We start from the raw sequence: 17,217 nt of genomic DNA on the forward strand, positions 1-17,217 counted from the left end.
ATATTTAATCCCCTAAATGCAATGGTTCATGTAATCTTCAAGTCATGGACCTACATCCTGTAGATGAGTTAAAGTCACACCTATTCCTGGTGCGTAACTATCTATTTCTACAGCAATATATATTTTTAGAGAATAATCAACAGGTTTCTCACAATTATGGCTTATTCGTCCCATGTAAATGAAAGGAGAAAGCCCCAAGCCTTTTTATCCAAAGATTGCATTTAAGAATGGCACCTGAGCTCACCACAGGAGCTTGAAAGGATCATCACTGTGTGAAGCTTGCTAACCACTTGCTGATCACTTAAGTGCTGTGTTTCATATCAAAACCCTTGACAGCGCTGGTTAACTGACCAAGAGTGTGATCCAAAATACCTTTGACTGACCAATGTTATCCCATGTTAACTGATTTACATCAAACTTTGGCGGACCAAAGTTGCCCATACCAACTGAACGAACCCCAGGGGTGTGTGGCACTCTTGCTACCAGCCTCAAAATACCTCATCGTCAAAGAAAACGTTCCTTTATTGATTCAATCATGAATAGAAGCATTTTAATGAATATAATTAACTAGATATTGATAGTATATATTAGGGCTGGGATAAGTCCAAATTTACTACCCGGGTACCCACACCCTACCGGGTACCCGCTGTTGGTTTCAAGAAATAGGTACAAAATGTCTTATTGGGAATAGTTTGACAGAAGCTTGAGAAAAATGTATTTAAAACGATCTGGTCATGTATATACACTGAAGTAGGCTGAAGTTTTATCTTTATTCAAACATATAAAAGTCAGAAGGAATGCGTTCATAGTCATGAAGAAATGTGAACATTAGTGACTTGTGTAACCATGCAGTTATTGTGATTTTTTGTCATGAAACAATATATCACGTGATTAACCATGGGTCCGAGTCGTCAGAGTAGTCCTGTGGGTACCCGGGTCCTGCTCAGTACCCACCCGACCCGAGTTACCTGTTCCACCCCTAGTATATATGTATTTTGATATGTGTCAGGTAAATTTAACTTTCCATTGTTGATATTAATACTTTATTTTCACCATGTTTGGTTGGGGTGTGGGGTGAGAAATGAGGGGGGGGGGGGGGAGAAATGTGGGTGTAAATATATGTTGATAGGATTAAACACACTGGTATGGGTTCAAATTCACTAGGGAGAATCATCCTGACACTAGAAAATTTCATCCCTGGGATAAAAAATAGGGTAGGATAATATTCACTCTTACAACCTCGGTCAAATTTTAACTTGATCCATGCATATGTTCACCATCACTGAATGTTGCTGAGTATGACGTTTAACAACAAACAACAGTGAATGAATATGCAGTAAATTAACCTATTGTCTTTATCAGAACTTGTCCACATTTCCTTGCACAGAATGATTGAGCATCTCATCAGTCACATGAAGAAGCTGATATAGAGATGTAAAATATCTGATAATGAAGAAACCTGATCCACAACATTTAATAGCATTCCAAAGGAAAAAGTGAAAATTAATTTGTCGATATAATTTGTTGAACTGTGTATCTCATCTTCAGAGCTTGATTTCATTAATCTGTGTCGGTTTTGAGTGAAGTGCTACAACTGCCACATCAAAGCGAGAAAATAGGATTAAATGTCGAGCATCTCCTTGTTACACACTTCTAATTTCTAAATGCCATGCCATAGACAAATTACCCGAAGGGATTTCTATCAAAACAATTTGTCTGATCTGCTATAAAGTCATAAAATTTGACACGAGGATGATGAATTAAAATAGATTCTTGATGCCCAATAATCATTCTCTCCCCCTCTCTTCCTGTGTCCCTAACCCGTGAAGATCCGGGGTAGAATAGGTCTTCAGTAGCCCATGCTTGCCGTAAAAGGAGACAATGCTTGTCATAAGAGGCGACTAACAGGATCGGGTGGTCAGGCTCGCTGACTTGGTTCATGCAAGTCATCGATCCCAATTGTGTGGATCGATGCTCATGATATCAATCACTGGATTGTCTTGTCCGGACTCGATTTTTTACCGACCGCTGTCATATAGCTGGAATATTGCTGAGTGCGGCGTAAAACAACAAACCAACCAACCTGTCGCCCTAGTCGGGAGTGGGCAGAATAGGTCCACACCACGGCGGTAGAATCATCTGAATGAGGATCTGTTAGCCACAATGGAGGAAGCTGCTTGACACCAAACCTATCTCACTTGCTCTCTGTCTCCATCACTGTTGTGGGGATATTGAAGGGAGGGTGGTCACAATGTTAGAGAACTCTTTATGCCTAACAATCCATCTCACTTCCTTTCCCTTTATAAGTTTAGAATCCTTCAAAAGAGGATTGCATGGTAACCATCCTGTCTCACTCAGTCCCCACATGGAACAGTAGCCCAGAGATGTTGTTACAAGCAAAACAGAAGTTGTTATCCACAAAATTCTTAAAATGCTCATTTTCCTAGTGAGTGAGTGAGTGAGTGGGTATGGTTTTACGCCGCTTTTAGCAATATTCCAGCAATATCACGGCGGGGGACACCAGAAATGGGCTTCACACATTGTACCCATGTTGGGAATCGAACCCGGGTCTTCGGCGTGACGAGTGAACGCTTTAACCACTAGGCTACCCGACCGCCCCCATTTTCCTAGATATCAAAACTTAAAGTAATATGTCAGGACACAGCCACACATAATGGCCATTGTTATGTGATGCATTTGGGAGTGTCTTGCACTGAGTTATCTTCCCTTATGTTTCCAACAATGGAGCCAAGACACTTACATCACTTTCTACATCAAATTGCCACAGGCACACTCAGACAGCTCCCTCATACAACAGCTCATCCCTTCACCATGGCCCGTGACAATTTGCAGATTGTTGTATTTGTCATGAACAGATATTTTACAACCAAATTGCACCCAAATCAGCATGTAAAGGGAGATAATTGAAGATTGAGTTGACATGATCATTTCCCCAACAATTCTTGATGTCGTTTCCATTTCCCAGAGTATTCAACAGGCAAAAATGTTGGTTTGCAATTATATCTAAGGAGAATGAACCATCTGACAGGAGTAGAATTCATCAGTGGGAAGTTTGCTGCAGGCACTCGGAAATAATTCACTTGCGATATCTTTTCAAATGATTATCGATGAGAAATGGACAGGAAGTGAACTAATCCATGCAGTGACAGACTTAGCGCTCAAGGTGGACGCAACCTTTCCTAGCTGGTGAAAATAACATCCCATAAAAACACCCTTGTCTTTTGCACCCATAAGCTCAAATGTCGATCTTCTGTACTGCAAACTTCCGCGTCTGTTCAGCATCATTCATCTAATTGCGTGATTATTTCCGTTAAAATGTTTTATAAACATTTTCTAAATATTTTCCTTTTGAATTTTATGTGCCATTTTAAGAACACTCATTGAGAGGAGATGTTATTCTGGCACTTAACAAATTGAAATATTGCATGTCAGATGCGCTACTTGGCAAAAGAAAATCTTAAGAATATCCATGAATCTAATTTTCTTAGATCGACTGGCTTTAAGGAAAAGTAAAATGGAATGTGGATATAGCAAGGGTTTAATTCTTTAAATATTCACTAGAAATGTGGTATCAATGTCCACCAGTACTCGCGCCGATGCAGCTCTGCTGACCATACATCATTTACCCTTGAATTTTTTTTTTTCCTGATGTGCATTAAATTGTTGTGTGTCAACAACCTAATATGTGAGTGAGTGAAATGTGTTTGAATGAGTGAAATGTGTTTGAATGAGTGAATTGTGTTTGAGTGAGTGAGTGAGTGAGTGAGGGAGGGAGGTTTAATGGCTCTTTGAACTATAATTTAATGAGTGAGTGTGAGTGAGCTGATTTTGCGCCACTTTTAGCAATATTTCAGCAATATCACGGCGGAGGACACCAGAATATAATTTAATGGATGAGCCCAATGTAAAAACATATACTGTTGCAGTGTGTATGTAATAGAAAGTTTTGAAAACTTTGTTTCACTTTTGCCATAACATTCTATTGACAATATTGTTGAGAAATTAACCTCACATCAGCCCTGACAATATTTTGTCCTGTTATATTTGCCTCCTGCAACTGTTAATATAGACCATGATAGTACCTTAAACGACAAGGAATGAGTTTGGTTTAATACTGCTTTGAACAGTATTGACAATAACAAGTTGTTGACTTTTGCCATTTTAATGGGAACCCTGGAAGTGAGAACCCGGTAGTGAACCTGGTTATGAACCTGAATGTGAACCTGGATGTGAGAACCCTAGAAGTGAACCTGGATGTGAAAACCCTAGATGTGAACCCTGAATGTGAACCTGGATGTGAGAACCCTAGATGTGAACCTGGATGTGAAAACCCTAGATGTGAACCCTGAATGTGAACCTGGATGTGAGAACCCTAGATGTGAACCTGGATGTGAAAACCCTAGATGTGAACCCTGAATGTGAACCTGGATGTGAGAACCCTAGATGTGAACCTGGATGTGAAAACCCTAGATGTGAACCCTGAATGTGAACCCTGAATGTGAACCTGGATGTGAACCCTGAATGTGAAGCCTAGATGTGAACCTTAATGTGAACCTGAATGTGAACCTGGACGTGAACCTGAATGTGAACCTGGATGTGAACCCTGAATGTGAACCTGAATGTGGACCTGGATGTGGACCTGGACGTGGACCTGGATGTGAACCTGAAGGTGAACCTGGATGTGAACCCTGAATGTGAACCTGAATGTGAACCTGGATGTGAACCTGAAGGTGAACCTGGATGTGAACCCTGAATGTAGACCTGGATGTGGACCTGAAGGTGAACCTGGATGTGAACCCTGAATGTAGACCTGGATGTGGACCTGAAGGTGAACCTGGATGTGAACCCTGAATGTGAACCTGGATGTGAACCTGAAGGTGAACCTGGATGTGAACCCTGAATGTAGACCTGGATGTGAACCTGGATGTGAACCTGAATGTGGACCTGGATGTGGACGTGGAGCTGGATGTGAACCTGGATGTGAACCTGGATGTGGACCTGGATGTGAACCTGGATGTGAACCTGGATGTGAACCTGAATGTAGACCTGGATGTGAACCTGAATGTGAACCTGGATGTGAACCCTGAATGTGAACCTGAATGTGAACCTGGATGTGAACCTGAAGGTGAACCTGGATGTGAACCCTGAATGTGAACCCTGGATGTGAACCTGGATGTGAGAACCCTAGATGTGAACCTGGATGTGAAAACCCTAGATGTGAACCCTTAATGTGAACCTGAATGTGAACCTGGATGTGAACCTGAAGGTGAACCTGGATGTGAACCCTGAATGTGAACCTGAATGTGGACCTGGATGTGGACCTGGACGTGGACCTGGATGTGAACCTGAAGGTGAACCTGGATGTGAACCCTGAATGTGAACCCTGGATGTGAACCTGGATGTGAACCCTGAATGTAGACCTGGATGTGAACCTGGATGTGAACCTGAAGGTGAACCTGGATGTGAACCCTGAATGTGAACCTGAATGTGAACCTGGATGTGAACCTGAAGGTGAACCTGGATGTGAACCCTGAATGTGAACCCTGGATGTGAACCTGGATGTGAACCTGGATGTGAACCTGAACGTAGACCTGGATGTGGACCTGAATGTAGACCTGGATGTGGACCTGAATGTGAACCTGAATGTGAACCTGAATGTGAACCCTGAATGTGAACCTGAATGTGAACCTGGATGTGAACCTGAATGTAGACCTGGATGTGAACCCTGAATGTGAACCTGGACGTGAACCTGGATGTGAACCCTGAATGTGAACCTGAATGTGAACCTGGATGTGAACCTGAAGGTGAACCTGGATGTGAACCCTGAATGTGAACCCTGGATGTGAACCTGGATGTGAACCTGGATGTGAACCTGGATGTGAACCTGAATGTAGACCTGGATGTGAACCCTGAATGTGAACCCTGGATGTGAACCTGGATGTGAACCTGGATGTGAACCCTGATGTGAACCTGAATGTAGACCTGGATGTGAACCCTGAATGTGAACCCTGGATGTGAACCTGGATGTGAACCTGGATGTGAACCTGAATGTAGACCTGGATGTGGACCTGAATGTGAACCTGAATGTGAACCCTGAATGTGAACCTGAATGTAGACCTGGATGTGAACCCTGAATGTGAACCTGAATGTGAACCTGAATGTGAACCTGGATGTGAACCCTGTACCTGTGGAGCCTGGTGCAGAGAATGTGGAAAAACTGGACCTTCGACAACTGGGCCTCACTGTTGTGGAACCCTGAATGGTCATTGACAGAAATGAACAGTAGCCTGCACCCTGTGTGGACACTATATACGGCTCTTGAATATCATGGCTGCACAACAAAACCTACTCCCTATACAAGAAAAATAACAAAGTTTTAGATTTGAGTTTTTTGCAATTTTAATTGGATTATATTTCGAAATATGCAAAATCTCAACTGTCAATGTTGATACCTTTCAAAAACATAAGGCTCCTTATGACGACTAACATGTAAAGTTTACGATTATTTGATTGAGCAGATTCCGAGGAAAGGGAGAAAACATATTTCAGCTTCATAATTTTTAGAGCCAGGCAAGGAAGTTGAAAAGAGCCATCATGACAACCTGAGGAAACCTTGAACTACTTATTGTCTTCATCATTCACAGAAACTTTAATCTCCATGGGCTTTGTTCTTTCTGAGAAAAATGTTTTTAATCCTATCAATTTTTTTTTCTCCTTTGACATTTTATGATTTTATACCTCTTATGTGTCAAGCAAGTTTCAACATGTTCAGCGGATCTGTGTTTTGAGAATAGAGGAGAAAGCAAACTTTGCATTCTGACCACGATGCCTTGTTCTTTTTCAATTTGAAACCTTTATTAGTTTCAGGCCCTTGTATGTCCACAAGTTGACTTCAATCAATCAAAAGTGGAAACTGGAACATGTCATGAACAATTAATCATTTTGTTATATGAGGAAAGTTGCATGCGATGCATGAAGTTTGTATTATGTGTAAGAGGCTAGTGAAGTACAGCTACTCACATGACCAAACATGTCGACGTCCATGGGTTCATGAGCTATCATTCATTAGTGTCTGTATTCTAAACTTGGTAAGTTGTAGGTACTAGTAACTCTGGTGAGGTAGTTGACGACGTGAGAGATGATTGCCGATCTAGGTGCAAGTGCTGATATGGCGATGTTGTAGTAAAGACTGTTTTGAGTGATACGAAGTGTTTGTTGAAGTTCTGAGTTGTCATGTGATCACAATGCCAGGCGAAGATATAACAATTACAATATACAGTCAAGTCTCGTTAATCCGACACTCGTTAATCCGACACTAATGATGGGAACTGACTAAATCAGTGCTATTTAGACCCTCCGACTCCAACACTCCTAATTTGCAACAAATTACCGAAATCACTCATTAATCAGTCTTGTTAATTCGACACAGTGATCAGCGTACTCCATGGTCATCTGGCTGCGAGTACACAGCCCGTGTTTTGTAGGAGACGAGTCAGCTGGTAGCTGCATATTACGAAGCTGCAGAGATAAACCTTGCTCAACAATAAACAATTAATGTTTTAAATAAAGAAAACAGGATTAATCACATGCTTAGATGACCTCAATCTCATTAAAATCAGATACAAGTTCTCGCTATCGCCGAGGACATCCCATTACAGGTCACGTCAGAAGAGCCTTTCGCGAACTATGACCAACGAACGTTGGTACTACTTAATTTGGTTTATCCGACATACTTGTTAATCCGACATAATCATATGCAACCAGCCATGTCGTCTTGACTTGACTGTATACTACTCAACTTTTGGGAGGGATAACCAGGTATGTCTCTCTATTTAAATATACACATGACACATGATGAGAATCAATTTCCTGTATCATAGAAAGATGAAAATATCCCCATCAAAAGTGGAACACCATACCTGTAAATATGGCCTTTAGAGACAGATGAGGTAAACATGCTCTAAGGCAAGTTCTGTGTTGTAATTAATGCCTTGTGTCAGGGCCATAGCTAGGGAAATTTATAATGTAAGTGAGTGAGTATGTTATTTTGCCGCTTTGAGCAATATTCCAGCAATATCATGGCAGGAGATACCACACACATTGTACCCATATGGGAAATCGAACCCGGGTCTTCAGTGTGACGAGTGAATGACTCAACCACTAGGCTACCCCATGGCCCTATGATGTAAGCAAACATTTAGCAGTATAGTTTTTCATATCTTTTAACTGCTCATTTGCTAGATAATGATATTATTTAAAAAATGTTAACAACAGCTGAATACCTGGAGTCTGATGCTCCAAATGAACATAGGAAAATGATGTGATCAGTGTGACAAAACACACACACACACACACACACACACACACACACACACACACACACACACACACACACACACACACACACACACTCATTCCCCCACTCCGTCACTCAAACTTTAACACCTTCTCATGATCAGCAGATCCTGGTATCTAAGGGATGCAACCCTGCTCAATGATTGATTGAATGCATTTACCTCAGCTTTGAAAAATATTTCAGATATATCATGTCAAATCAGATGTCCAAAGCAACTTCTGGTGTGGTGTTGACTGATTATTGATTATACAGTCATAGGATCCAGGCATTCCTAAGGGACACAACTCTGCACAGAGAAATTTGAAAGGACGCAAATGCACCTAAACTGATGGGTCACCCCTGCCCCTGAATGTCTTGGAAGTAATGAGTTGTATCGTCTTAACTAGATCCCATCTCCAGAGGGGGTATTGCTCACAAAGCTGAATGCTCCCCCTGCTTCTGCCATCAGTAATCTATAAAGTCCCTGCACCAATCATAGGAATAAAAAAAGCCAAATAAACACCAAAAAACAAAACAATCCCCCCTGAGCTATTTTTTTAAATGGAGTTTGCTCTGATCTCACATTGCTCCTTTAGTCATACTTAATCCTTGTACTATTTCAACTGTTGGTCTTTTGTGCTATCAATTGTTCTAACTATTTCCTGTCATTCTACATGTTCTATTCTTATGTTTTTGATGTTATTATTATTTTAGAGAACTGTCAATTTTGTTGTTGTTGTCTATTGCTAATCACCTATCAGTGCCAATCATCTGTTGGCTTCCCTTGTTAGTTTCCACCTTTTCTTATCTTATTAAGTTTGTTGTCCTTACATGTACATATATATGCTCTCTGCCTCATGGCATTTATTCACCCGATGTACTCTGAAATGTTGTGTTCCTCATGATAAAGAGGTTGCCATCCATAAATTCTCTTCCTCAAACTATAGTTATCACAGAATGGTTAGACCCTGAGTGACACTGACAGATTTTTCTAGTTCACAATATATGTCATTATTAAGAGGGACATAAAGAAAAGTTTGCTCTCTCGGTCAGTTGGCTACACAGAGTCCACTACACACAGTCAGGACTTTGGAAACAGTTTGTCATATCCGTTTGTTCACGACAACCATATTCATTATATATGTCAGAAAAGAAACCCCTGTTCCAGAATTCTAAACTTTTTTTTTCAACTTTAATGCTTAACTTTCTGAACTTTTTTTTGTCTTTTGAAAGTCTGTCAAAAACTCTTCAGATGTTTCACTCCGCAATAAGAACTTTTTTCCACATTAATCCTGTAGGAGAATCAAAAGAAGAGAGACAAACAAGGGATTTTCAATTGTAAAGAAAAAGTTTCAATAAGGATCAAGTCTCTCATTCCTCAGTTGCACTACTGTTTACTTTGCAATCCCAAGTGTTTCTCAACTCTTTAAACTTACAATAAATGCAGTTGAAAGACACAAGTGAAACTTTCATCAACATCATGGATATCTTTTTTCTTCTTGTGTAAATCCTTCAATTTTACACAATTTCTCAGTTTTGACGGCACTATGCTTTTCTGTTTAAGCGTTCTCCTTTAAACCCTTTGCTGCCATTCGTCATACTGTGTCTGGGTGGAAAACCAAACCCTAGCCGTCCAGCCAATAGACCCTGTCCTTGCCAACAGACCTCCTTTAGCCACAGCAGACCCTGTCCTTGCCAACAGACCTCCTCTAGCCACAGCAGACCCTGTCCTAGCCAACAGACCCTGTCATTGCCAACAGACCCTGTCCTAGCCAACAGACCCTGTCCTTGCAAACAGACCTCATCTAGCCAAAACAGACCCTGTCCTTGCCAACAGACCTCTAGCCACAGCAGACCCTGTCATTGCCAACAGACCCTGTCATTGCCAACAGACCCTGTCCTAGCCAACAGACCCTGTCCTTGCAAACAGACCTCATCTAGCCAAAACAGACCCTGTCCTTGCCAACAGACCTCTAGCCACAGCAGACCCTGTCATTGCCAACAGACCCTGTCATTGCCAACAGACCCTGTCCTTGCAAACAGACCTCATCTAGCCAAAACAGACCCTGTCCTTGCCAACAGACCTCTAGCCACAGCAGACCCTGTCATTGCCAACAGACCCTGTCCTTGCCAACAGACCCTGTCCTTGCAAACAGACCTCATCTAGCCAAAACAGACCCTGTCCTTGCCAACAGACCTCTAGCCACAGCAGACCCTGTCCTTGCCAACAGACCTCCTCTAGCCACAGCAGACCCTGTCCTTGCCAACAGACCTCCTCTAGCCACAGCAGACCCTGTCCTTGCCAACCGACCTCTTCTAGCCACAGCAGACCCTGTCCTAGCCAACAGACCCTGTCCTTGCCAACAGACCTCCTCTAGCCACAGCAGACCCTGTCCTTGCCAACAGACGTCCTCTAGCCACAGCAGACCCTGTCCTTGCCAACAGACCTCCTCTAGCCACAGCAGACCCTGTCCTTGCCAACCGACCTCTTCTAGCCACAGCAGACCCTGTCCTAGCCAACAGACCCTGTCCTTGCCAACAGACCCTGTCCTAGCCAACAGACCCTGTCCTTGCCAACAGACCTCCTCTAGCCACAGCAGACCCTGTCCTTGCCAACAGACCCTGTATTAGCTGACAGACCACCATAGCTACGGCATACAGTGGGATGCAAGAGGTTGAAGTCAGTGAGATGCAAGAGGTTGAAGTCAGTGAGATGCAAGAGGTTGAAGACAGTGAGATGTGTGAGGTATAGGACAGTGAGTTGCAAGAGGTTGAAGTCAGTGAGATGCAAGAGGTTGAAGTCAATGGGATGCAAGAGGTTGAAGTCAGTGAGATGCAAGAGGTTGAAGACAGTGAGATGTGTGAGGTATAGGACAGTGAGTTGCAAGAGGTGTAAGTCAGTGAGATGCAAGAGGTTGAAGTCAATGGGATGCAAGAGGTTGAAGTCAATGGGATGCAAGAGGTTGAAGTCAGTGAGATGTGTGAGGTATAGGACAGTGAGATGCAAGAGGTGTAAGTCAGTGAGATGCAAGAGGTTGAAGTCAATGGGATGCAAGAGGTTGAAGTCAATGGGATGCAAGAGGTTGAAGACAGTGAGATGCAAGAGGTTGAAGTCAATGGGATGCAAGAGGTTGAAGACAGTGAGATGCAAGAGGTTGAAGTCAATGGGATGCAAGAGGTTGAAGTCAATGGGATGCAAGAGGTTGAAGACAGTGAGATGTGTGAGGGTGAAGTCAGTGAGATGCAAGAGGTTGAAGTCAGTGAGATGCAAGAGGTTGAAGACAGCCTCCTATATCGGGTTGCTTCATTAACACCCCTTATAAACTGGGCCATGTGAATCGTTTGCTCATTTCAACAAGAAATTTTCATTCTAAATTAGCGCAAAAGACAGACATGAACTCCTGATTCAGAGCATGGACCTGAATAATTAGTCCATGTTCAGGGTTAAAACTAATTTACATTTTTCCTTTGCTGTGTATTTTTTTTCAGAACTAAAAAAGTTTTGAAATAATTCTTCAACAGCTATGAACAATTATTGTCTCTTGTTGCATCTTAAAAGCATTTTAACTGTATTCAGAGAACGCTTTGAGCCAATGATTTAACACTATATCAGCAATCACTGAACCGGTTGGAGAGACAGTTGCCTCAATAGAATGTTTCTTGCTACTGAGGATAAAAGTTTCAGTAAGCCTTAAGAGTATTACAGCAACTGTATAATACTCAGCACCCAATTCTTGTCTCCCTGTAGGTTTGACTGGACATTCTTGGTATTTCAGGACATAATTGGTCCCCAGTACCCCATGTTGGTCTCTTGTTGGCATTTCAGGACATAATTGGTCCCCTGTTCTCCATGCTTGTCTTCTTGAGGTTATTAAACTTTCATCCCAAGTAAGGGGCTAACAGCATTGTTTACTTTTTTAGGCTAACTTACATTTATGAACCAAAAAAATTTTTGTTTTGCCGGTAATAAGTACAAATAATGAAACAAATAATCTCAGAACTCAGGATAGTATTTTGAAATGACTTCAGAAATTTTACAACTTAACATTTAAGATATAATAAACATAAATTAAAACAAATGATCATAATAATTGAACTCCTTACATTTTTCCTGCTTCAAAACAAAATGTTGTTTATGAACAAAACTGCCAAGAAAGGACAGTGAAAAACAAAATGTTTTTCAAACTGTTTACTTTAAGATTATAGACTTGCTTTGGGCTGTTCAGTCAATAAGGTTACAAATTACCATGGCGACAAGAAGCACCAATCTGGTCTATCAGAACGTCTGTTTAACAAGGCAAAAGAAGAGGAGCTACAAACTGAAAAGTCTACACCGAATTGGTAAATGTGTCTCTCGCAAAGTGTATATACACTTCTCAGATTGGAAACCTAATATTGGCAGCTGAGTAGAGACCATCGGTGGTGCCTTAACGATGTGGCTTCTTTGACAGACAGCGTGATCGATTTCCAGACGGCCGTTTCATTAAGTGTGATACATTTCAGAGGATTCTCCGGTCGCCAATAAGGAGATTCACTGACAAAAAACATGTCAGTATCCTTTGTAAAATAGACATTGACAATTTGAATTGAAAACCGCTGAAACGGCACCATAAGGAATTGGGATGCATCAACACCATAACTTTTGGTCAAAGACGCCTTTGAAAGTGTCACCTTATGAGATCGACAATTTCTGTACCTCCAGCATGGGAAGCATAGTTTTTCTTTCCTTGATATCCTAGATTTTAATTGCCCTTGAAATGTTGGATCGTCTGTGCATCTCTCATTGAGTTGTTTCGTGTTCTGCTTTTCATCAGCCTTTGAAGCCTGAGAGACCCAAATTGCCAAACAGTTTTCGTCAAAGGATGTGAAATTATAGGCCATATGATACTACTGATTTCAAATTGTTTTCAGGTTTTTTTTAAATGGAAGTTCTTAAAGTCACATATTTTTCTGACTTGTGATAGACAACAGTAATGATGGATGTTTCATCAGTGTGATGTGAGGATTGCTCAATGAGATGGCGTTTTTAAATATGCATACATGTGTATTTTGATGACTTATTTGTGTAAAGAAATTCATACAAAATGAGTAATCTACATAATTTAATTAGGGGCGATTGGGTAGCCTTGTGGTTAAATGCGTTTGGCTCATCACGCTGAAGATCTGGGTTCGATTCCCGACATGGGTACAATGTGTGAAGCACATTTCTGGTGTCCCCCGCGGTGATATTGCTGGAATATTGCTAAAAGTGGCGTAAAATCAAACTCACTCACTCATAATTTAATAGAAACGAATTATATATTCATTTAGGTACACAGAACCCTAAAATATTTGGTTTAAAATGGCATCCCTGAACAGCTGGGCTACAAGTTTTCAGTCAAGCTGAAAGGGTTTTGCTTCCCTTGAGATTTGCTGGAGAAATCATTTTCCACAGTTTTTTGCTGATTTAAAAAAGGGAAACAATTTCAACAAAAATTCAATTTGTAGTTTAAGAAACCTACAGCAAGGGTCATGTAGCTCACCTATCACAACATACAATGTGGTCTGTGACCTTATCATTTATGTATGATACTCATACCCAGTTTGGTGAATTGATTTAAATCTGTGTCTGTTGATGCTGAAAATGCTGTTTTTGCAACATCCTGTAAAATTGAGTGACAGTCATGAAGCAGAAGCCTAAAATAACATTTGATCATTATCACTGCAATCCCCGGAAACTTGTGCTTTCTGAGAATAAAGATCATTATACTTTTTTGTTCACTGTTATATTCCACAGATAACACTATTCCAGCTACAGCGTTGAGGTAGATGACAGCATGCATGTCAAACCAGTGGTTGACAGCATGAGCACCCTCCCACACTGTATGGGGCAGACAATGCAAAATTCTGACGTTAATAAGTATCAGGGGCTTGGATGTTTCAGCTGGAGACAAATATGTTGTCAGTGCTTCGTGTCATACAGTTTCTTTCTTTTTAATAGCAGATTGATTAAAGAATTTATGTGGGTATTTTTTCAGGTGTTGTGAGACAAATTATGTTTTGCTGTGATATGGTCATCCTTATTTTTGGTTTCCATGGAACCATGTGTGAAACATTATTATATAGAGTGAGCTGAGCTTATCTAGGTTGACTTACATGAAACGTAACAGGATCACTTCATGTTGTGATGTTCACAGCTGTCCTGAAACAGGGAGAAACAAATACATGAACAAATGCAATAACAATGTCCTTCATGACCTCACTGGCTTGTGAGTGAGTGAGTGAGTGAAGGTGTGAAAGTGAGAGGAGTCAAGGAGTAAGTGATGGAGTGAAGGAGGGAGGCAGGGAGGTTTAAAGCTGCTTTACAGAATACACCTTGGGATCCTGGTACCAAAGGGACACAACACTGCAAAGAGATTATTACTACAATCTTTATCACTGCATAGTATCCCAAAATTATAGTCAGACCAACATATAAACGACATACATTGTTATACACATTCAGAGGCCTCTGGATAGGGGTGTTGCAGAGGTGCAATTTCTCCTTTTAGAAGAATAAAAAATCATTTCCTGGGAAACTGACATGTGATCTGGTAAAAACATTTTTTTTGGCAAATGTGATCACAAAATGCAACCTTCCACTTCCAAAACATCCGTGCTTGATACATTTTTATATGGTTTAGCTGAGACATTAATTACATGTATTGCACTCAAAAAAGTGTCCGAATTCTTTTATTTGTCACATATACCACTAATAACAAACCTTACTGGCATCAATAAGCCCCAACTCCAACACAGTCTATGCATTACCTCTCCATACATATTGTTAGTTGTGTGGATAACACTACTGACAACACACATGTGACATATGTGTCTGGGACACTGACAGTGATGGACACAGTGTTTCCAGATCTGGTTATACTATTGTGTATAACCACTTTGAGAAGGATCACTGCAAGCTTGGATATAGCTTTTCAGAAAAGAAGGGTGCATTTTGCGACCACAGCTCGTGAAGCAAAATACAAGAACGTATATAAAGCTTCCATGGAAATGTTTTGTAAAATCAGTATGACACACATGCAAATGCAATAATTTCTTCACTTCACATTATTTGTTGATCCTTCAGAGCTGCCCTTTAGAAAAATGCACTGATCACGACCCCCATCGTAGAAAAGCTCAATTGTCGAATGACGTCAACAATCTTCAGCTTTGATGTCATATCCAGTCTGATGTCATTCCAACCTTACGTCAAAATTCAAATTACCTCAACAATGCCGTTCGGATGAAGATGTGTGCGATTTATATTTGCACTAGTGCACATTCGATATTCATTTGCTAATTTCCCTATGGGTAATAAACTCCATTATGGCACCTTTCTGAAGATCTGAAGACACCTCCAGAGAAGGTGACATCAGCTTCATTTCTTTACCATCTTGATCTGGTAATTTTGATTATTAAAAAAGAAAACCCAAACAGGACACAACTATTCCTTTAAAAAGTACTCCCTTTTGGGTGTCTATGACATGGAGCTCAGAAAAGAAAGGGTAAATGAAATGTCCACAGCCATAAAAGGCCACACATTTTTTTATATTTTCATGGGCCTGCCGCCCCTACGAAAAGCAGCCGGAAAAGAAAGAAATCAAATATCAAAATATTTATTTTTGTTATGTCTCCCGCTAGTAATGTAGACCCTTTTACACAATATAAAATGTTATCTATAAATTTCATGTCAACATCAGTAATTCCAGAAGCCAATCGCAGTTTTAATTCCACGTCAGAATGACTTGTGTGGAAAAGCTGGAAAAAATCTGTGAAACATAAAATTAAAAAAGAGTGGCCTCATGGCAAAGCTTTTATTAGGAACATTTAACAAAGGTTGTTGAACTCTGCAATATCCCTCACGCTGTACACACTAAATTAGCCCAGAAAAAGGCATACAGCTCAATGGTCCAGATCTTTAAAAGTTTTCCAGACTTTAAAGGCCCACCACGAGGCCGACCACGGTCTAACTTTCCAACATCTGTAGCTAGCTGGTGTTATCAGTTTTATCATGAGGCAGGAGACACCTTATTTCCATGTTTCAATGAGCCCTGTCAACTCCAGGAATGGCACTCCTTAAAAGTGTCAAGTATTGGTCCCTTTCTAGATTTTTGCTTCTATCAAGACGAGAGTTTGATGACTAAGTGAATGCATCACAACTTAAAAACCAAAAATATGAATTCTTAATGGCATATTTAATACCCAATATAAATTATCTATAACACTGTCACTTATGAAACCAAATATTTACTTCTGTAATGAACTTCATTTATATTGATTACACATGTACCTATATAGGCTATTGTTTGCTGAAATGACTATTTAGGAACAAAAAAGATGTAAGATGTCTTTTAATAGTTGTTGATTATCTTAATGTCTATCCAGCACCCATTACTCTCCCAACCAAAAATCAGTGCTAGGCAGGTCCAGCATTTTAAGCTGATGAGATTTCAGGGGAGGAAAAATAACATAAGCCGTTTTCCATAATACATGGTTGGCCTTTTGTATTTGTGTTGTCTTTCCTTGAAGATATTTATTTGCCATATGCTTTTATAATGCTATTTATAATAAAACATCTTCAATATGCCTCAAACAGGGGATTCAGGGTGCTGTGTCACTGTAACGCATTTTCCCAATACAGTATCATTGCGAAGGGTGAGCTTCAGAACCTATAGCTCTCATATTTTTGTATTTCCTTTAAATGATGCATCCATCACTTCAGACAGTCACAAATGATAGAGACACAGAACTTGCAAGCTTCTTCTGTGCCCTCAGAGATCAAGGGAATTAGAAAACGATGTTAAACGCCTGTTTTTTAAACATTCAAACTGTTTTGTTTTGTG

General features: G+C 40.6%; 1 protein-coding gene across 4 annotated transcripts in view; it reads right to left on the reverse strand.

The window, feature by feature from the left end:
- LOC124116921 overlaps nucleotides 1–17,217 on the reverse strand; it is a 189,967-nt gene that overhangs the window by 76,903 nt on the left and 95,847 nt on the right. For all 4 annotated transcript variants that reach the window (XM_046478559.2, XM_048394089.1, XM_046478562.2 and 1 more), the window contains one exon: nucleotides 14,492–14,537. The gene's annotated coding sequence lies outside the window, so the exon portion shown is untranslated. The remainder of the gene's footprint in view (nucleotides 1–14,491; nucleotides 14,538–17,217) is intronic.

Source organism: Haliotis rufescens, unplaced genomic scaffold (assembly GCF_023055435.1).
Source record: "Haliotis rufescens isolate VD_foot unplaced genomic scaffold, xgHalRufe1.0.p SCAF_13, whole genome shotgun sequence".
NCBI lineage: Eukaryota > Metazoa > Mollusca > Gastropoda > Lepetellida > Haliotidae > Haliotis > Haliotis rufescens.